Raw genomic sequence first — 22,841 nt, 5'->3', positions numbered from 1 at the left:
ATGATATCTCTAAAGTATGATAGCCTCAGTTTTTCATTTGGGGAGAGGTAGGCTTCATTTGGTTTTGTGTTATTGTGTGCCTCCCAGTCTTTCCATTTAGGCAACCCTACATGGGGTTTTCTTGGCAACAATTGTTTAGTGGTTGAGTTTTTTGCCTTTGTGCAGGCTAGAGAGTATGACTGCCCAAGGTCACCCAGTGGATTTCCATGGATGAATAGAGATTCAGATCCTGATCTCCAGAAGCATAGTTAGACACTCGAACCACTAACATCATGCTGTCCACCATTTGCTTCGGATCCATTTATCTTTTAGTAGTCCATGAATCCATAGAAATTCTCTCAGCCTGTTTGTGTTGTTGTTGTTGTTGTTGTTGTTGTTGTTGTGTGTGTTTCCAAGTTGTTTCCAACTTTTTGCAGGGTTGTTGTTTTTTTTGGCAAGATTTGTTCAGCAGGGCTTGCTTTCTTCTTGAGGCTGAGTGTGACTTGCCCAAGGTCATCCATGAGTTTCATGGCTATAATGGGATCTGAACCATGGTCTTCAGAGTCGTAGTCCACAATGCTCAAACATTAAACCATGCACCACATTTTAAATCACTTGAATCTCTACAGTAGATCATATGATGCTCTCTTCAAGTTGAAGACTAGATGGAGGAAAGATATAAATCCACTGTTTTTTTGTAACTTTTTGTTTTAACTGTAACTTCAGTTACTAGTATGCATACTTTCTAAAGACTGATTGTGTGATTGGGAGGTCCCTGGTTCAATGTCCATGTCTACCAAGAATGCATCGTGTAGATTATCTGAACGCCTGAAAGCACAATATAGGTTACTAAGGTTGTAGGTTACTATGGGTATGAGCAGGGACAAGACAGGCCAGAAATTACACATTCCTTTTCTAGAAGTCCAGTGTAGGACTCGGCCACATGGAGTGGTTCCTATGCAGGGCCACCCCATTTATAGTGAGCGAACAGCTTCAGATGTCGGGATTTGAAGGGTTAAACACAGCACACAGGGAAATGCTTGATGTGTGTGTGGTGACCATGAGCATTCAGCAGAGTGGCAGGCTGATCAGCACAGCTGAAGCCTTGGCTCAAGGACACTTCAGTGGCCAAGTGCATGTAGCCATGGCTGATGAAACCATGGCGGGTTACAGACCGCCTCTTTGAGGCGGGCTGCACCGCCCCTTTCCCCGCCGGATGGGGCCTGAGCTGCCAGAATGGCAGCCGCTGAGGCCCCGATCTGCCGCTTTTCAGGCTGCGGGAAGCAGCAAAACACTGCTTCCCCGCAGCCTGAAAGGGGTGTCCCTGGGGCTTCAAGCCCCAAGGACACCCCGCGGCAGTGGGGAGGGGGAGAAAGGGGCCGCTTGGCCCCTTTCTCTTGCTTCGCTGGGTGCAGCCTCTGAAGGCTGCGCCCAGCGAAGCCGTGGTGCCGCGGACCAGGAAGGAGCTGACCACGGAGCTCCTTCCTGGTCCGCGGAAAGGGTGCCCTAGGCACCCTGCCGTGGATTGAGGACATCACGTCCGCGCCGCCCCATCTAGAGCGGCGCAGCCATGACGTCCTCATGGCGCGCGGCCATATGGAAGGGCCGCCATCGTTTAGTGCATGACGAGCACACACTAGGGTTAGGGCGGTGCGGAGCACGCCCTTTTGTAAACCTAGTGCGTGCTCGTCACGCACTAAAGTGCCAGTCGTAACCGGCACGTGTCTGGATTGCACAGGAGACACATGACATGGTTACACACCTGATCTCACTGGGTTTGGGGACCACATGGTCTGGAGACTATATAAACCCAGGTTGCAAGGGATAGCTTGTGTGGTTTGTAGAAGGAGTTGGATTGGTATGGTTGGAGTTTTAGAGATCTAGTTTTGTATAATAGCACTGTGAATAAAGAGCACTTTGGGAGACTTAGTTTCTCTGGTGGTTTATCAGAAGAAGCTATGCATCGTTTGCTGTGTGTCCTGCATTGCTGCAGTTCCTGGAAGACATCCAGTTGCTGTCATCCCAATTGGATTGGAGCTTCATGCTTGCTTTGCTCTGGAAATTTGCAGCTCTGCTCCAAGGGTCTGTTTAACCCCAGGACTCGTTTGGGTTGCTGACAAGGGTTGTTGGACCCCAGCAGTTGCGCTGACAAGGACATGGGTGCAGGTGGACGTAGTGCAGTCTTTCTTTCTGATATCCTCATACATTTGTCTTTCTTGGAGGACAGGGCCATGGGTGCCCAGGAATGGGAAAGGCTTCCATTGCCTGGGCTCACATATTTTCTTGTAATAACCAAGCATCACTGCCATTTGGCATGCTTGCCTTGAATCTATTTTGTGGTGGAAATATGAGATACAACTTTCATCAATGAATAACTTGAATGAATGAATATCACAGAAGTCTTCCTCTTGGAGGTAAGTCTTTAATTGGGCACAGGAGTTTTTCATGTACTCCAACATTTCACAGATGAAAACTGGGGCTTGTTTGGCCAATAACATCAGAGTGTGGTCAAGATGGCAAAAGTCTAATGAGGAAGAGCACATAAGCAGGAATGCTGCAGCAGTTGCTGTTGCCAGAGAACAGGAAACAAGCTACCACCCTTCCTCTTCTCCCCACTACTGCGTTCATTGAGGGCTTACTACTTTTGCACTTTGAACTGTTTTTTCAGCAACTGAAGTAAGCTGAGGACAAATGAGGAAAGTGGGGGAGGACAGAGAAACTGGGACATTTTAAAGGCTTTTTAAAGATGGAAGATTAATTGGGGCTGTCTCTGACAAATCAGAGCAATTGGAGGCAAGGGTCTTGAAGGTACCTCATTATTTTTTTGGAAATATTTTGCTAGTGGAATTTCTTGTAATAGAGAATGAAGAAAGAAAGTTAAGATGGCCACAACTTCTACTAGAGAATGACATTGTTTGATGATGAAATTGCAAACTTTGATCCCCTGAGACTGAAATAGGCCCATTATTGTGTTTTGTAATAGTCTAAACTGTGAAAGTGATAGGTTAAAAGGCAAATGATTAATCAGCCAAGAATTCTTTAATCACTCGACAGCCCCAAAGGTGAGTTCTAATTGCAAAGCTGATAATAGATGTTAAAATATGAAAGGCACTCCAATTAACAACATTGTAATTGGCTTGTATTTGCTAAGACAGAGCAAAAGATTATGCGTTTAGGATTTTAAAAGAAAAGGGAGACTTGTCTTCCAAGTAAAGTATTTTTAGACATGATTCTCCATTGGACTTGTGTAGGGTATTTTATTTAAGCTCATGATATTTCCATTTGTTATTGATACATGTGAATTGGGGTGAAAATTCTCTTTGGTAGCTCATCCATGATTATGCATTAGTTTACTTTTGGATTCTGTCCTCCTACTAGTATTAATAAAGCAATCACAGAAGAGAAGGGTAAGAGATGACATGATAGCCCTGTTTAAATATTTGAAGGGATGTCCCAAGCTTGTTTACTGCTGCTCCAGAAACTAGGACATGGAGCAATGGATTCAAGCTACAGTAGAAGAGATTCTCCCTTAACATTAGCAGGAACTTCCTAACAGTAAGAGCTGTTTGACAGTGAAACACGCTTCTTTGGAGGGTGGTGGCGTGTCCTTCTTTGGAGGTTTTTGAACAGAGGCTGGATTGTGCTTTGATGGTGTCTTTCTGCATGGCAGAAGGTTGGACTGTATGGCCCTTGTGGCTTCTTTCAACTCCACAGTTCTATGATTCCATTTTAGTGGCAGCCCTAGGAAGTGCTGGCATCTCTAGAGTTGGTGTCAAACAGAGCGGGTGCCCAGAAAGGGCTATTGGAGGGTGTATCACTGCCCCTCCTTCCTTTCCTCCATTGCCTATTGCTACTTCACTCACCTGTCCCCTGGCTTCCCCCTGCCACCCAACCATACCCAGAAAGGGCTGCCAGGGCATCCAGACAAGCAAGGGAATAGGGAGGATGGATGTTAGGCCTTCTAGTTTGAGTTTCTCTGCTGATTTGGCTCCTTTGGTTGAGAGATCCACAGAAACATGGAAGCTGGAATGGGTGTGAGCACACCTCATGTTCTACAGTCTCCCAGTGGCCCATTCTAAATCTGGCATGGTGAATAGCTGTGCCAGACCCAGAATGGAAAGTGCCAGACCCCCCCCCCCCACACACACATGGCTGCTCATGGGGGCAATGCTGCGGCCTCCCGATGGCCTGTTCTAAGTCTGGCCTGGCTGTTCACCCAGCAGTTGTGTGAGACTAGAATGGAAAGCACTGCACCACCCACCTGAAGCCAGTGATGGGTGTTAGTGCTATGGACTCCTGATGGTTTGTTCCAGGTCTGGCATGGCTGATCAGTCAACAGCTGCACCAGATTCGGAACAAAAGGCACAGCACCTCCCCTCCAGTAGCCACTGATGGGTAGTGGTGTTGCAGTCTCCCATCAGCCTGTTCCAGGCTGTTCGGTGAGCAAGTAAGGAGGCAATGCCCTTTCTAGCTTGCCTAGTAGCTGCACCCTTCCCACCAGTTGTATTGCTCCACTAAATGTACACCACACCTGGTGTAGTCCTCATCCTTCACACCACGCTGTAACACCCCTGATAAGAAGTTAAATTAAAATGGATTCTAGGTACTCTGGGACTTAGCAAGCATTTGAACTTAAATTTCATTCATCTGTGTTCAAAAGGTCAGTCTGCTAGCCTGCCTACTTGGAAAGTGAGGCATGAGCAAACATATGGATATTTCCCTACACATGTACCTCCAACGTCTCAAAGATTAAAATCTGCATGTATCTGGCCAAGTAACATCAGAGTGTGGTCAACATGGCAAATGTTTTTAGTGAAGGAGAATAGGCAAAATTAAGAGAGGCTGCAGCAGTTTGCTTTTATCTCAGCCCTAGTGGGAAGGACACGATTCACCCCTCTGGATCCTTCTGTGTTAACTGATTGCAAACTACTTTTGCACTTTGAAATCATTGTAAAGCAACTGAAGTAAGCTGAAGACAAGGGGGGAAATGGGAGGAGCGAGAAACTGGGGAGCAGTTGAAAAAGTAAGATGACAGAAGAGTAGTTGGGGGTCTCTGCCAAATCAGGGCAGTTGTAGGGTATGCAGTAGTGATCTGCTTATCACTATAATTTGAGTTCACCAAAAGGTGTAAAACATGGCTACTTATGCATACAACCCACTGAAATGCTTTGAAGCTCACAGCGTTCTCCACAAAAGAAAACCACCCAGCCAACCATTTCAGAATCTATGCTCAAGTTAAATTTCTTCTGTCTTCCTCCAACAGATCTTTATTCTATGGAGCACCTAAACTGCTCTTCTGATTACATTATATCCAGCCCAATGATTCAGCAAACATCAGTCACTTTAGTTAGGAGAGAGAGAGAGAGAGACACACACACACACACTTTGGGGCCTCCAAAGATGAGATTTTCCTACCTGTCAAATGGAATCCCATCAGCAAAGATGCTCTTCCAGGGAGGAAAATATTCACACAGACACTCAACACCACAAGATCAAATCTGTTTTCTGCCAATTCACATTAGCTTGAAGCACTTTACAGGATTATTGATTCACTTGACTGGGTGTTAGGAAGGGCTGTGGAGGAAGACAGATGATTGCTAAGCAAGTGACAATTGTACTTAACAGTATGCCAAACAAGGGTGAGCAGCTTTCTTGGGCCAGGAAAAATAGTGGATCTCTATTGTACTGGTGGGTGCTAGGGTGGCCTCTTGCACCCTAGAGCCCTGCTGGACTCCAGGGCAGACCATCACCTTCCATTTGGGAAGGGATAGGAAGTGTGGTGTAGTGATTTGAGCGTTAGACTGTGACTCTAGAGACCAGGGTTTGAATCCTGGCTGGGCCATGGAAATCCACCGGGTGACCTTGGGCATATCACCCTCTCTAAGCCTCAGAGGATGGCAACAGGAACCCCCCTCTGAAGAAACCTGCCAAGAAACCCCCATGATAGATTTTCCTTAGGTTCGCCATAAGTCAGAAACAACTTGAAGGCACACAACAGCAGCAGCAGCAACAAAGAAAGCCCATAGGCCCAAAAAGGTGTCTTTTTGTGCTGCTAAGAGCCAGCATGGTTAGTGGTTTCAGTGTTGAACTAGAATTGGTCATGGAAACCTACTGGGTTGGCTTGGGCAAATCACACTCTCTCAGCCTAAGAGAAAGACAATGCTAAACTTCTGAAGATTTTGCCAATCACCCTGTGACAAGATCATTATACTGTAAGTCAGAATCAATTTGAAGTCATATAACAACTGTAAAGTTGTGTCAGCAATGGATCTTTCAACAGTAGTGACAATATCCTCTCCAACTGTCTTGCTTTGGCAGGGACAGTTGTCCCACTTGTCTAACTGATTTTATAATGTCCCAGTTCACTCCCCTCTTCTAATTTTCCCATTTATCCTCAGCTTCCTTCAGTTGCTGCAAACTGAGTTCGAATTGCGAAAGCAGTTTGCACACGTTTAATTCAGGATGGGTAAGAGAGGAGGAGTGGGCAGAATCTTTTCTTTCTCATAAGCTTGGGCAAAAACAAACAGTTGCAGCCTCTTCTAGCTTGTGCGTTCTTCCTCATTCATAACTTGTCATTTTGATCACACCCTGATGTTGGTTAGCCACATGTGTCCTGGTTTTCAAGTGTGAAATGTTATCTTTATGTCTTTAAATAAATGTATTTATCAGCATAACAAAACTGTAGGTTGGTTCCCTTTATTCCCTTTTTCTGTTGCTCTGCCAAAACCCCCACAACCCCACCCAAAACTCAGAATCCTTAACCTAGTGACCAAAACTTTATTGCCAAACTTCTTAATTCATTTTAACTCTTACTCCCCAGTTTTGCCTTCCTTTATATTAACCCTTGGTTTCCCTTCCTTTATATTAACCCTTGGGAAACCACGGAGCATCTCTATATCATTGCTCTAAATAAAACAACAACAAAATCAACAACAAATTCAGTCTGATCCTAACCAGATGAAATAATTATGTGCTTCCCAGGCTGCAAATCCCAGGATTCCTGTAATTTTCAGTGTTATTCTTACTTACTAAATTGTAGTGGTGTGGTATGACGGGATTTTAAGTGCCTTATGCTCTAGCCCATGCTCTGTTTGTGGATGCTGGCATAACAATGAAATGGATGGCAGGACAGTATGTTTTCTACTTTAGACCAATGGCTTCTATAATTTCAGATTTTTGAAAAAAGGTAACTGAAAGTAACTATTGGTTACTTTTGAAAATGGCAAAGTACAGAATTATTTTGAAAAATTGCAACTATAATGATGACTAACCACTTTGTGAGGAAATCTCAAAATTATTACTATATCTAATTAGTTCTCAAATATAACCTTGCTAGAATTGTTTTCTCAAGAGACAAACATTTTTGTTTATTAAAAATAATAATAGCATGACTCTCTGGAGGTTCAGTTCATTTACAGGATTGCACTTTGTGTGTATATGTATCTTGGCAAGAAATTAAACAACAGTGTGTAGAATTTCTGTCACCAGGTGGCACTCTTTAACAGGAATTCACAATTCACGTTTCTGTTTGGGAAAGAGAGTAAAATCTTTCACTGTCTCATCTAGATATCTAAGTTTGAAAATAAATCTAATTTTGTCTCGCTCCTTATTTATGCTGAAAACATTTGAACCAGACACTTCATTTTAATATTGTGTTAGAATCATGGCAGACTTTTAATATTGTTTGATGAAGAAGGTTCTCGTTCCCACTTGCCAACTACAATTCCAGCAGTCTTGAAATCTGTGTAAAGACATTACAATTATGTTTATATGTTTACATAATGTTTAATAAGCCTATTTAAGTCTTAAGAAATGTCTGTGGGTGCATGTTAAGAGGCTTTCAAAAAACAATGCCAGGTTAATCAGCCAGTTTTTCACTTCTGGTAGCCAAAGTGTTGGACTGTCTTTATAGAGTGTTGGACTGGTGTTTTGGAGACCCAGGTTCAAATTCCCATAGGAACATGAAACTTCCTGGGTGATCTTGAGAAAGTTATTCTCTCTCAGCCTTGCAGGGTTGTTGTGAGATAATACAGAGAGGAAGAGAGCCATGTATGCTGCTTTAAGCTCATTGGAGAGAAGGTGAGAATGACAGTAGTAGCTTCACCATCCACCACAAAATGGAAGAAGAAATTTGAGAAAACACACTTGCAGCTTCCAAAGGAGGCTGCCTCAACTTGTGACCCACAGAGTCAATTGCAGATGACCAGTGATGTATCTTGGCCATTTAGACCTTGAGGGGCTTTTGCTATCCTGCCCACACTCTGATATTGCTTGGCACATATGTCCCAGTTTTCATATGTGAAATGTTGAGGGTTTGCTCCTGCCACCACCACATGGTCCTTCTAAGAGAACCAGATCATTTATCTGTAGATATGCTTTAAGACCTAATGTGGGTTCAAAAGGCCACTAGAAAACTTGCTGACTGAAGTTTTGAGTAATGAGTGGCAGCCTGGTGTTTTTTTTATGAGAAAAAGTGTACCGAAATGCAAAATGTGGGTTGCTAGATTTTCTGATGCTAAATTTCATTGTCATCTCAACAAACAAATAAAGAGAACACAGATACAGCTTCTATGATCATCTATGAGGTCTAGCATCTTGCACTAAGCTAGAACTATGCATCCCACCCTCTACCAAATGTCTTCAAACTGTGGTATCTGCATCTTTGCATCACAGGACATTTCTATACCACTTATCAGTGAATGAGGACTCCCTAAGCGGTTTACAATGTGTAAGCCAATTGCCTCCAACAAGAAGGAATTTGAGATGTGGTGCTGGAGAAGAGTGCTGAGGATACTGTGGACAGCCAAAAAGACAAATAAATGGGTACTTGAACAGATCAAGTCTGGAATCTCTCTGGAGGCCAAGATGAAGATGGAGCAAGCTTGCTCCGGAGACTAGGACATGGAGCAATGGGTGCAAACTACAGGAAAACAGATTCCACCTAAACATTAGGAAGAACTTCCTGGCAGTGAGCAGTTTGACAGTGGAACACACTGGTGGATTCTCCTTGTCTGAAGGTTTTTAAGCAGAGGCTGGATGGCCATCTGTCAGGGGTGTTTTGATTGTGTTCCTGCATGGCAGGGGGTTGGACTTGATGACTCTTGAGGCATCTTCCAACTTTGATTCTGTGATTGAGGCTGTCTTACTTTGGCCTCATCTGCCTCAGCAGAAAGAGAAGAAGATCACATATCAGATGGATAGACTTAATCAGGGAGGTCACAGGCCTGAATCTAGAAGATGTAAGCAGAACAGTGGAGGATAGGGGGCTTGGAGGTGTCTCACACATAGAGTTGCCATGAGTCAAGGTCTACTCGAGGGCAGCTAACAACAAACAGGGAAACTTTGCAACCTATTGATAGATGCTTTTAGGGTGAAGAAGAAACTGTAGAAAGAATAGAGGCACAGGCCCCTTTGTTCATCTGTCACTTCTCCCCCCACTTCATTAAAACTCTTCCACCCAGCTGCTTTCCTCTCTGTAGGTGTTCCAGGCTTTTGGCACCTCTCCAGATGAAGCAATAGTTGGGTTGTGCTTAACAATATTAGAATTATTCTTTAAACCAGATCTTGGCCCTAAGGAAGTGTGGCACAATTTAAGAACCCTTGCAGATGAGCTTGTAAATAATTCCAGGTGCTGTATTGTTGGAACTCATTAGAGATGAGTAAGAGAACGTCTGAGATCATGTTTGCAACCTGAATGAAACAGCCTTGATGACTGAGCAACACTCCCCTCCTCTCCAACATTGGTGTGCCAAGTGGAAGCAGTCAAATTGCAAAGTGGGCTGGACCAATGTCTTCGTCTCATCAGTGCTTATCATTCGGGAAAAAACAGCCCCACCAGCTGTGTCTAACCTTGTTGTCAAGGCTGCTGTAGGGAAAAGTGATCGATGGTCTGCTTCCCCCTCATAGCCTTGCTGTGCAGCTGTTTTTGAAATAAACACCAGGCTTTTGAACGAACAGGTGCTTTAGTTTTGTTTAGAACCAAAGAAGAAGAAAAAGTGAGGTATATGATTTTTAGTGTTGTGAGGTTACATTCTACTGTTAGTTCCAACTAGATTAGAGCCATTGAATAGGATTTACCCCTGTTGATTCAATGGTCCTGTTTTGCTTAGAATTAACTCATAAGATTTTAGCCTATGTTGTGTATTCCTTTTGGTAAGTCTAGCAGAAAAAGAATACCAGTTACCCTCCCAGTTAGTATGGAGGTCTAGAGATATACATGTTCAGTCCTCCTTTTCTTGCCCAATAAGAATGAAAAATATAGACAATTCCCCCCTTACTGGACAAAATTACGAGACTACCCATTAAATCGCTCATTTAGTGGGTCTGCTGTGGGTAGGACTAACCAGCCATGCATGCATTTTTATAGTCCAAATCATGCTTCAAGACAGAATTATGAGAAGAATCTTGTTGGTGGCTTTTGCTGGTTGCGTCAGTGTAAGTCCATTTAAGTGTTGTGAAAGGAGGCATCAAGAAACTCCTTACACAATACCTTTGTGCAAGGTGTGCAAGGTAGCCCAAGTTTCTTATGTACCTTTTGGGAACTAATCAGCCACAGGGACCTGCTTAGGAACCACCCAGATGCCCTTTGTACCTGGGGACAGAGCAGTAGCCTTCTCCCTTGTGAGGTGGGGATGGGAAGCTCCTCATGGGAGCCTCTAGTTGTCTGTATGCATCCAGAGATGAAGGAGCAGACTTAATCTCTTGGACCACTAAGATCACTACTCCAAATTTTTCAAATTTGGAGTAGTGATCTTAGTGATCTGTTTTTCAAATTTACAGCATAAATCTTAACTAAAGGGGCTGTGCCCTGATCAAGATGAAATGAGGGCTTTTTCTTTCTCCCCTGGTTAGGGAGATGGGATAAGGAGTGTTTCAATTAAGCCTCCTTGCTTCTAGCCAGAAGATGGATGCAGAGCAGAAAAGAGAGCAACCCCTGTCACCACAGATGCTCAGAAAAAGGGAGGAAGGTAACTGAATTAATATGCATATAGACATCCCTGGAGAGTCTTTGCCAGTTGCAGCAACAAATCAATTAAAACTTACACATTTTTGCAAGCTGCAGCTTTTCTGGTTGAGTTGGAGATCTGTACACATGTCAAGTAACAAATAATATTCACACAGTGTCTGGGAATGCTTCTCTGAACAGGATGGTCTTCAACTCAGTTTTGAAACTGGTTAAAGAAGTGATTGACCCATGCAGCTCGTGGGGGGAAGGTGATTCCAGGAGGGAGGGGCAGCAAGTGAGAAGGGACGAATCTGGGATGGGGCAGAGAAAATCCTAGGCTGAGACAGCAGACCTTGAGTACTAGAACAGAGGACATGAGTGGGAAGGTGAGGAGAAAGAAGGTTAGAAAAATAAAGAGGGGTCAGCTCATGCAGGGCTTTAAAAGTCAACAGCAGATGCTTATACTGAATACAGAAGGGGAAGGGGAGCCAGTGAAGGGATGATAATAGAGGAGAAACATGGTCAAAGCAGCAAGCAGATGTAATAATGCATGCAGCTGATTGCTGGACAGAAATTAAAGGACGGAGATGAGAGAGAGGAAGCCCTGCCAGAAGGAGGTTACAATAATCTAGTCGGGAGACCACCAGAGCGTGGACCAGAGTCTTGGCAGTAGAGGCCAAAAGAAATGGACGGAATTTAGCAATATTGTAGAGAAAGAATCTACAGGCCTTTGCTGTGGCCTGGATCTGGGGGATACACGACAGAGAAGAATAAAAAATAAAATCAAGACTGTGGGCTTCCTGGACCGGTCAAATAGAGATGTCGTCAGCAGAAACAGAAAAGGAGTATTGGAGGGAGGGCTTAGCTAGAAAGACAAGAAGCTCCATCTTGGACATGTTGAGCTTCAAATGCCTATGGCGCATCTGATGATCTTTCATCCACACCCAAGCCAATATGCTTACCTTATGAAATCAGACATTCAAGGATAAGATATGGTCTTATGCAAACTGATGGCAGAGTTCTGGCTGACAGTGGCAACTACTGAGCTTATCAAGTGCAACAGGACAGGAAGTCATTAGAAAGATGTGAAAAAATGAGTAGCTTCATTTTAAAAAGAGAAATGTTCAAATAATAAATGGAAAGTAATGATGGAACATGACGCATGAGGCCACTTAAATCTGAGTAGTTAAGCTAAGAATTCACTTCCCAACTACACTTGAACTGTGTTTGAGTATCATGACGGCTTCACTTTCAGTTGCCAGTCCCTTGCATAACATAAAACATCTCAGTCTTATGGTATATGCAAAATTGAGGGACATTGGATAAAGAGGCATTTTCAAAATTATTACCCAGAATTTTGAAAGAAAAAGGAAATGGTAGGTATTGCTCCCAATCACCGATGTTATTTTTTTGTTAATGCAATAATATCCAAAATTCTCTGAAGTTATTTCCTTTTGCTCAGCAGTCTTCCCAAGCACACCCCAGAAGGGGTGAGTGCTTCTCTAGGAGAACTGGCTCCCCCACTTTTATTGATATTTTCTCATTATACATACAAGAGCATGCATAATGGAATGGCCTATTTGTCTTTGTCCTCTAATGAAGCTTAGAGTGTGTCCAGTTATATAAGAGAAAGAACTGAGCAACGCTGAGTCTCACAGTATTTTCAGAAGAATAATGGATTATCATATAAAGCAGCAGCAGAAGAAATGATGATTATGGGTGAGCCTGCAGCTGGCAGTTGGGACCAAATCAATGGTTTTCAGTAGGGCTGCAATGTTTAATCAAATTAATCAGCTTTTAGAATACTTTTAACCAACTATATAAAATGTGTCCCAATCAATCAGACAGTGTTCTGAGTGCAAATACTTACATGGAAGTAATTAATTTCTTCTCCCTAAAATCATCTAAATATTCCTTATGTCCTTTTGGACTATGCATCTGACTATTTAATGGATCAACTGAGCAAGAGATTAGGTAACTGATGATTTGTATTACAACATCCATAACCCCCAGTCATTGGTCTTGCTGGGTGGAGTCATGTTAACATTTCCCCTTCCTTCACATCCCTATCACCACCATTCTGCCCTCAGTCCACCACCAACTGCCTCTTATCGCTGACAATATTATCCATCCATGTTATACAACAACTTGTACAAGAAGCACCTTTGCACCAAGAAACCTGAGTGAGTATGAAGAGGAGAGGCCATTCAGCTGCCCAACTCAGAATTTTATCTTGATACTAGCTGGGATCAAGAGATCTTCGGTAATGAAAGTCCTATTTGGGCATTCACAAAAAGTGTTAAACAGACAAGGATGGGAAGGTACTAACCCTGTCTCTTTGGTCATCAATACCATCTCTGAAAGAAAGAGCTTCTACTATGCGTGACTAACCAAATGATCAGAACACCTGGAACAGCTGTGGCAATGTAAAACTTGTGTTCACACTGGATTTCAGTGCCATTACACGAAAGACAGTGAGATACAGGGAGACATAGAAACCAAAGGCAAGGAGCTACCCGAGATAAAAGACAGATCTCTTGAATGTACTGGTGTGGGGCTGAGAAAATCCCAGGAGGTTATATGGGGCTCCAAGCCAGTCTGTGATGGCCTGAACAATCCTAGAAGGAGGTGGAGGAAAGAAAAAGTTCTATTGCTTCCAAAATCTCATGTGACAATTAGGAAATTGGATTTCTCTTTGCACACTTACTTGTCCTAGTACCAAAATTTCAGCATTCTTCATCCTTGATTAATCAATGGTAGAAATGAATTGAATGCAAGTTTGTAAGTGATGGAAAGGTGAGGGATCTTGTTCTACTACTTTGTTTGTTCTTGATGCTCTGTGAAGACTGTCACCATGTGTCCATGGGTGAAATGTGTAACTGAAATCTCCTGAAAGTCATTCTTGGCATCAGTAGGAATGGGAAGGTTGGTTGGGTCTGCTTTTTTCTGTTGTTTTTTTTTTTGCGTAGATCCCCAGGATCCACCAATTGCAGTTCAAAAGATGTATGCCTAGAATGAATGAAAAGGGTGTCTTCAAGGGCAGTCTGAGCCTAAGAATTTGGCTCAGAATAGAACTAAGTTCACTAGTCACACAATTGCCCATTCCAGGTTACCCAAGCTAGATTTGTTTCCTACCAAATTCAGATAGGAAAATCTTACTCTAGCAAATCAGCTACTTGTCTGCCAGGTGATCCAGTTCTGTCTTTTGCCCACTAAAGGCACACACTTCAAAATAATGATTCTGAGCACCTCTGAATCTTTCTTGTGTAAAAATATATCTTTGTAGAGATTTTTTGCTTCTGGATCTGAAGATCACACCATTTAGGCTGGTGGGTACTAGTTAATGATGTATAAGACCTTGTGTTCATGCAGGCTGCAGAGTCAGTATTTTCCAGAACATGGGCTCATTAGGGGTCATTCTACAGTTAGCAACACAAAGACTTATTTGAGATGTGGACTTCAAAATCTGTATCCACTGTCCATATGAAAAGCACATACTCCTTCAGAAGTGATATCCATTTATTATTACAGTATTATCATGCAGCATGTCACAACTGGGACACTAACATGTTTGGAAATTCATACTTCAGCTGCACATTTAAAGTTGGGAGATCCAATTCCATATCTTTAGCTTTCCAATCTGGCAGGGACAGTATCAATTAATTCTTTGTCGTCTCCTTTTTTCAGCTGGTTTCAAAATATTCCAGTTCCTTTCTCCTTATCCCACTTTGTCTCTTTGTCCTCTGCTTACTTCAGCTGCTGCAAACTGAATTCAAAGTACAAAACTAGGGCCCCATTCTCACTGGGGCATTTGCCCTGGGTAGATCCGGGTCGGATTGGCTAAGCCAGCACCGAATCTCTCCAGCAAGAAGTTCATGCTACTTTTACCCCGATGGAAGATTCCCGGTGCAATTTACCCCACTTGACGTTCACATTTCCAGAAGGAGTGCTTCAAGATGGAGCCTCCTTATTGTCAATCAAATTCACTTCTGCTGTCATCTGTGGTGATGTGTCATGCAGCCATTTGCCAAAGGCATGGATGCTTTTCCCCCTTCTTTTTTTAAAAAATCTAGTGGGAACATTCACATATTCTGTCATTTTGACAGATTATGTAAATTCTACATGCTCCAGGGAGGGAACCTCTCAGCTCCCTCTCTAGGCCCCCTGGCTCTTACCTGCCCCTGGAGGCCTCACCAGCGGGGAGCCTGGGCAGAGCAGTCCTGGGCCCTCCTCCTCCTCCTCCCTCTGGCTGAGAGAGTGTGACTTGGCCAGAGAGTGTGCCTTGAACTAGCACTGTGCAGTGTGGTGGCACTCCGTTTCCCTCTCCTCCTCCTCCTGTTTGCCCTGCTCGCTGTCTTCCCTAACCTGGGCCTTGCTCAATCCAGCCATGGCAGAGGGGAGGGGGACCCCTGAGCTAGGAACATTGTCTCAGCCAGAGGGAGGAAAAAAAAAATCACCCCCCCCCCCAAAAAAAAGCCATGTGAAAGGCGAGGCATGTTCCACCCACTGCCCACCCTCGTACCTTTAGCCCTCCCCCTGGACTTGACCCAATCATGATCAGGGCCAAGTTCACATTTGTTTGCATCAGGTTTTCCGAAAAGAACCGGGGAATACCTAGCTTTCAGAAAACTTGTGCTGTGAGGGATTTGCTCTGGATCGGGTGTGCAAAACCCGGCAGTGGGAACTTCCCACTTTTAAAATGGGTTGCAGTTCGGTGCAAAAGATAGTCTGAATGGCCCTTAGGTTCACTCAACTCACCAGAGGGATGAGGAGAGGAGGAGGTGGAATGTTACCCTTCCTTGTAGACTCAAGCAAAAGCAAACTGTTTCATCTTCTCCTAGCTTGTGTCTTTTATTATTAATACCTTTTGCCATCTTCAAAATGTCACTGAGAACTTCAGTTGGTACAAACTCCATTCAAAATGCGAAAGTGGGTTTGCACTCAGTTAGCAGGGGGGAAGAGAAGAGGAGGGAGAAGAATCTTTTCTTTCCCAGAAGGCCAAGGTCAAAGCAAACTGCTGCAGCCTCTCCTAGCCTGCGTTTTATTTTTCATTAATAACTTTTGCCATCTTGAATACACTCTGATGTTGCTTTGCCACATGTGTCCTGGTTTTCATCTGTAAAATTTTTGAAAGAATGAAATCCCAGAATCAGATCAAACAGGGTTTGTCTTAGAAAGGTTTCTAACTTTGGATTTGTTTTGAAAAGATGCTTTGAGTGGCTAAAGCCAAAGAAGGCTGGGGAATGGAGCTTGGCAAAATCTGGTCATAAGCAAAGTCAATAGATATCTTGTGTGTGATATATGGTGTAGGGTTCATAAGAACTTAGAAAACTACTGTAGGCTGAGCTGGACCATGTCTATCTAGTACAATATTGACTTGGCAGTGAGATCCCAAAGGATGAATGTAAGACCTGAATTATGGTCCCTTTGATTCTAGGAACAGAATCAATTGCAAAACTATCTTTGTTGGACTAGCTCCGTAGTTCACTTGCTTTTGAGATTCTTACATTGGCTTTCTGTTGAAACACCATATTACTGGATGGGCTTATTAAATAATAGCTTGTGGCCATCAAGGGACAGCTAAACTGTAATTGTAGCAAGAAAAATGTGAAATAGCAAAGAGTTAAATCTAGCACAAAATTTCAACATGACACATAAATATGGTGTAGTCTTGAAACTGGTGTACACCTAAATATGGGGTACACCTGAAACAGTGTTGAACATATTTTCTATTAGTGACATCCTGCAAATTAATACAACTTCCACAATTCCTGCAGAACAAAATTAAAGCAACTTTTGACATTCTTCCAGCAACATTTACTGCATATAATCCCTACAGGCAAGAGGATGATGTACCTTCTGGTCTTGTTCGGCTAATGAGCAATCATCATGGACATCTCTTTAACCAGAGGCCTGGTAAGTGCCTATTTTCCCCTCCTTCTCCTTCCTATTAATGCTTCTAATGCAAGAAGGTCAACTAGGACTACAGTCCATTTTAGAAGCTCCAGTGAAACAGCATGCACTTTGAGAGTTATGCACCATGATTTGTGGCAATGCTGTGGCAGAATTCTTGGACTGCATGCAGCAAAGTTGTAAATAAACGCAATGTGCAATGAAGGGACTGCAGTGCAGGGTATTCTGGTGTGCATCTTACGGCATAAAAACATGCATATCCTGGGACAGCTGTGAGGTTATACAACAAGCTTCAAAAGAAGTTTTTGATCAGGACAGAAAAGAATTTGTTGTATGGGTGACAAAAACAAAGCCAGTGATATTTATAGTCTAAAGGGCAGGGCTGGTCCCATTATTAAACAGCAGAAGAGAACCATTTCAGGCAGGTGATGGTAGAAGATTGCAATACAGCGGTCCAGCCATTCATCTTTGGCTCCTGAATGATCCCCTCACTTGGACGACAGGACATGTGCACTTTCTTAATTGGAGTGCAGATCTCAGGTGTGATGGAAACCCCAATACCTTTGTCTATGATACAATCAGGTTCCTCTGGTGGTCCAGTTGGTTTCTGTACATGGAATGGAGGGGGTGCCATGTTGTCAGCAAGATATCTTGGATCAGCCCTGGTAAAAGGCTGCTATGTTCTTAAGGTCATTAATACTGATCTTTTTTGCTCCTCAGGTTCCCAGAAAGGAGAAGCAGAACAGAAAGTTGGAGAGCAAGGTTGGAGAGCAAGGTGCAAGCCATAACTTGAGGACCATTTCCAGAAGGTATCACTTAAAAATGTTTCTTTGGTGATCTTGTGCATTTCCAAAAAGTTAAGCAGGGATCTTTAAAGAAACCCTAGTTGTTCCTTAATGGCCATTCCCCCCTAGAGCATCCCCCCCCCCCCCCAATGTTTGTTCTGAGGCTTAGAGATGGAATCCAACAAGCTTTCTCCCTGTAAGAACAATGTAAGCTGCAATTTGGGCAACATGTACTCTTTAATACACTGTACTGAGAATGGCTGTACTCTCCTGTCAAAATAAAACCAAACAATCAATAAAACAACTTGACATACATTTTGCATTGTTTAGGCTGCTCTTTCAGAGGAGCATCTGAGCCTATATATCCTTCCTTCAAGTCTGTTTCTCACTCAAAGTGTATCCTGCAATGTGGTTTATGGTTAAGATGTGGGAAGCCAAGGTTGCCCTAATGCTCGGGTATGAAGCTGAGTCACACTGTTCCTCTGCCTGGCCAAGTGCTACATATGTTGGCTGCTAATGGTTTTTTAAGGTCCCAAGAAAAGATTTCTTTCCCTGTCACTTTGCTATCTGAGCGTCTTTAACAAGAGCTGCCAGCAATTCGTCTGCATGCCAGTGTGACATTTGTGAGGTCCCGTTCTCTTGCTTCTTTTGAGCAAAATGAGACCTTCATTAGAGGAACACCTTATTAATCTAAATGAATTTAAGTCTCCAGGACCAGATGAACTCCATCCAAGGGTATTAAAAGAACTGGCAAATGTAGTATCGGAGCCATTGGCAATAATCTTTGAAAACTCCTGGAAAACAGGAGAAATCCCAGCAGACTGGAGGAGGGCAAATGTTGTCCCCATCTTCAAAAAGGGGAAAAAAGAGGATCCCAACAATTATCGTCCAGTTAGTCTGACATCAATACCAGGAAAGATTCTGGAGCAGATCATTAAACAGAGAGTCTGTGAACATCTAGAAGGCAATGCCATAATCACAAAAAGTCAACATGGGTTTTCAGAGAAACAAGTCATGCCAGACAAACCTAATCTCCTTCTTTGATAAAATTACCAGCTTGGTAGATGAAGGGAATGCTGTGGATATAGTATATCTTGATTTCACTAAGGCCTTTGACAAGGTTTCCCATGACATACTTGCAAACAAGCTTGTAAAATGTGGGCTAGACAAAGGAACTGTTAAATGGATCTGTAATTGGTTGACCGGCCGAACCCAAAGGGTGCTCAACAATGGCTCCTTTTCATCCTGGAGAGAAGTGACCAGTGGGGTCCCACAGGGCTCTGTCCTGGGCCCAGTGCTATTCAACATCTTTATCAATGACCTGGATGACAGAATTGGGAGCATACTTATCAAATTTGCAGATGATACCAAATTAGGGGGAATAGCTAATACCCCAGAGGACAGGATCAAGATTCAAAATGACCTGAATAGACTAGAAAGCTGGGCCAAAGCTAACAAAATGAAATTCAACACGGAGAAATGTAAGGTATTGCACTTAGGGCGGAAAAATAAAATGCACAGATATAGGATGGGTGACACCTGGCTGAATGAAACTACGTGTGAAAGGGATCAAGGAGTCCAAGTAGACCACAAGTTGAACATGAGTGAACAGTGTGATGCGGCAGCTAAAAAGGCCAATGCTATTTTAGGCTGCATCAATAGAAGTATAGTGTCTAGATCAAGAGAAGTAATAGTGCCAATGTATTCTGCTTTGGTCAGGCCCCACCTAGAATATTGTGTCCAGTTCTGGGCGCCACAATTCAAAAAGCACATTGAGAAACTGGAGCGTGTCCAAAGGAGGGCGACAAAAATGGTGAAGGGTCTGGAAACCATGTCCTATGAGGAACGACTTAGGGAGCTGGGGATGTTTAGCCTGGAGAAAAGAAGGTTAAGAGGTGTATAGCGCTGTTTAAATATTTGAAAGGATGTCATGTTGAAGAGGGAGCAAGCTTGTTTTCTGCTGCTCCAGAGAACAGGACCTGGAACAATGGATGCAAGCTACAGGAAAAGAGATTCCACCTGAACATTAGGAGGAACTTCCTGACAGTAAGGGCTCTTCAACAGTGGAATGCACTCCCTCGGAGAGTGATAGAGTCTCCTTCCTTGGAGGTCTTTAAGCAGAGGCTGGATGGCCATCTGTCAGGGATGCTTTGATTTGGATTTCCTGCATGGCAGGGGGTTGGACTGGATGGCCCTAATGGTCTCTTCCAACTCTACGATTCTATGATTCTATGATTCAGAGAGCACCTACTTAATTGCCACCACCCATTTGAACTGATTTGAATTCCTCTTGTACAGCAATGCAATGGGATGTTGCTGGGATTCTTCTGCACATCCACTTCTGATGCTGCAGAGACTTTCCTCCCACCCCAACCCTGGTGAGGAGATGAAGCCAAGCAAAGGCACGTGAAATGAGTCTGAGAGAGGGTTGGACTAAGATATTAGCCCTACCGTATCCTCTAGTAGGACACGGAGCTGGATTGAGGCCTGAACCTGGATAGAAAGGTAACATACAAAGTCTTTGGCCAAAGGATCCACAGAAACTTAGAGCAATGCCTCTGAGGGACATTTTTTCCCCCACAGCAGCAGTATTTTATAGAATTTTAAAGGAAAGGCTTTATTCTATGCAAGAAATCTCCAATAGCCAAAGGTATCTTTCTTCATGACGCTTGCACTGAAGAGACTTATATAGCTTTAAAATTTTAAAGGACCTGCAAATGTACACATTCGAAGAAATTTGCATTTAAAAACAGGAATGAATTTTGTTATGTAAAACAAAAATGGCAGAATCTATCATGGAAATGAGAAAGGCAGGAAGTGCATGAATGCACACTTTAAAGCTGTGTGGAATGCTTAGCAATATTGCTTTTGTTTTAGACCACAACTCCTGAAATTCCTGAGCCAGCATGGTTTGTGGCTGCTGGATTCCAAGAATCTAATTTTTTCCAGCTACAGTCAGTCTACTCTTACCATCCTTTGTAAAGCTGGAACATGGATGATAGAGAACAGTCTTCTCTATTACAGCCCCTTGATCTATAGCACTAAAGCTCTCTAACCCAAATGACAAATTCCAGGATAGGATGGAACCATGGCAATTAAAATGGTACCAAAGTGTTATAACAGTACAATATGGATATACTCCCAAAATACAAGACCTGCATATTTACCACAACAGTGTTTGATCTTCAATTCAATAAATGAAGCAAAAACATTTCAGATCATTATTTTGTGTAACATTCTCAACTTGTACAGTGAAATGACAGGTTTCATGATTTCCTATTTGTCTCATAGCACACAATTAACAGAATTGCTTGTTTATCCAGATGAATCAAGTTTCTGCATTGATGTGTGACTATTATAAGAACTATCAGTTTCGTGGGTAATGAAAGCACAGGGTCAATATTGGAACAGATCTTGAGGCGGCTAGGCGAACAAAACCAAATAGTTCTCTTCCATTACCGTCTGGCACCATTACTCTCAATATCAGTCAGCAACACAAGACATTTTTGCCGACGCTAAGCAAAACTCTCTTGAAATGAAACACAACAAACCTGTGTGGGAGTTGAGGGCACATTATCTGTGACAACTTGGTTACTTGAGCTTTATGGCCAGGATCCAAAGCCATACTTGAGGCTGGCCCTTGTATTGGGATGTACAGATTGAATCTCCTTTACCCTAAATGCTTGGGACCAGAAGTATTTTGGATTTTGGGGGTTTCTTTTTTGGATTTTGGAATACCTGTATTTGCCTATACTTACATAATGAGATACCTTTGAGATGGGAGCCAAGCCTAAACACAAAATTTATTTATGTTTCATATACACCTTATATGCATAGCCTGGAGGTAATTTTGTACAATATTTTAATAATTTTGTGTATGAATTTTTTTGGAAGATTTCAGATTTCAGAATTCTGGATAAGGGAGACCCAAGCTATATTTCTTTTCTTTGTCTTGAAGACTGTTAACCATCCCACCCCTGCCTTATCCATAACTGCCTTGGAAATTCCCCTCATGTTTAAGAGTTGTTTGCTATGTGCCATGTAGAACTACTGTCCCAGAAACACGAAATGAAAAACCTCTGGGGGTAGGTGGAACTGATGAAGCAAAGTGTTTAGGTGTCACTCATGTATCTATTTTTAACATGCTCTTCACTTGAAAAGGTTCTCAAAGGATTTTATAGTTGTCATTGTCATCATTATCCTCAACCTCGTCATCGTCATCATCATCATCATTGCTGTTGTTGTTATCATCCAAGTAAAAGTAGAGTCACTGAATCAATTGGATTTACCTATGTATTGACTAGGGTTCCCAGTTCAAAACTGTTCCCTGAGGTTCCTTGAGAGGTTATGACTGCTCTGGCAATGTAATTAAGTACCAAACACAGTTGCTCATAGCTTATAATTCAAACACACAAGATTTAAGACACACAAGATCTAAGCAGAGCAGTGGAAGATATGGGGGCCTGGAGATGTCTCATCCACAGTGTCGCAAGTTCTCAAGGCATCCACAAAGTCCAGAGCCAACAGCAGACCACACAGGCCCATTTGTTATTGTTAGCTGCCCTTGAGTCGACCTCGACTCATAGCAACCCTGTGGATGAGACATCTCCCAGCACACACCCCCCCCAATCCTCCACTGCACTGCTCAGGTCTTGCAGATTCAGTAAATGAGGTGGTAAACCTCTATCTGGACTATGCCACTTTAGATTGCCTTTTAGAGGTGGGAATGGTAAAGGAGGGGCCATAGGGACATAGAAAAGCCTTAAGTCCATCTGAAGATTAGATTCTAATCCAACATCCTTGACCAGGCAAATACTCCTAGTAACCCACAAACAGGGCAAGAGGTCAACAGCCCTTCTAAGTGTTGACTTCTCAATAATTGGTGACCATGGAGATTCTATTTAGCTGATGACAGGATAGACAGATTTATCTTTCACCAAGGCATCCATGCCTCACTCTAAGCCCGTGGCTGTTATTTTGTAGTAGCAAATTTGGTAAATAAGTATTGGGTGCCCAAATACCGTAAAGGCACCAGATCCTGTCTGATCTTTGAAGCTAAGCAGACTTGGCCCTGGTTAGTACTTGTCGCCGTCATCATCATCATCATCATCATCATCATCATCATCATCATCATCATCATCACCATCATCATCTATTTATAGAGCACTATACAGTTTGCACAGCGCTTTACATAGTAAGGAATAGGAGACTTCAAATCA

At 43.0% G+C, this 22,841-nt stretch overlaps 1 protein-coding gene and 1 long non-coding RNA gene across 2 annotated transcripts in view; both read left to right on the top strand.

Moving 5' to 3' along the window:
• The window catches only part of LOC121925147 (disks large homolog 2-like), a 1,073,267-nt gene that overhangs the window by 60,884 nt on the left and 989,542 nt on the right, over positions 1-22,841 (top strand). The gene's annotated exons all lie outside the window — the stretch shown is intronic.
• LOC121925520 overlaps positions 16,736-22,841 on the top strand; it is a 13,254-nt gene continuing 7,148 nt past the window's right edge. Inside the window, exons 1-2 of the long non-coding RNA XR_006102891.1 lie at positions 16,736-16,840; positions 17,558-17,646. This is a non-coding gene — a long non-coding RNA (uncharacterized LOC121925520). The remainder of the gene's footprint in view (positions 16,841-17,557; positions 17,647-22,841) is intronic.

This window comes from Sceloporus undulatus, chromosome 3, assembly GCF_019175285.1.
Source record: "Sceloporus undulatus isolate JIND9_A2432 ecotype Alabama chromosome 3, SceUnd_v1.1, whole genome shotgun sequence".
Lineage (NCBI taxonomy): Eukaryota > Metazoa > Chordata > Lepidosauria > Squamata > Phrynosomatidae > Sceloporus > Sceloporus undulatus.
This window is presented reverse-complemented; position numbering and strand designations above follow the sequence as displayed.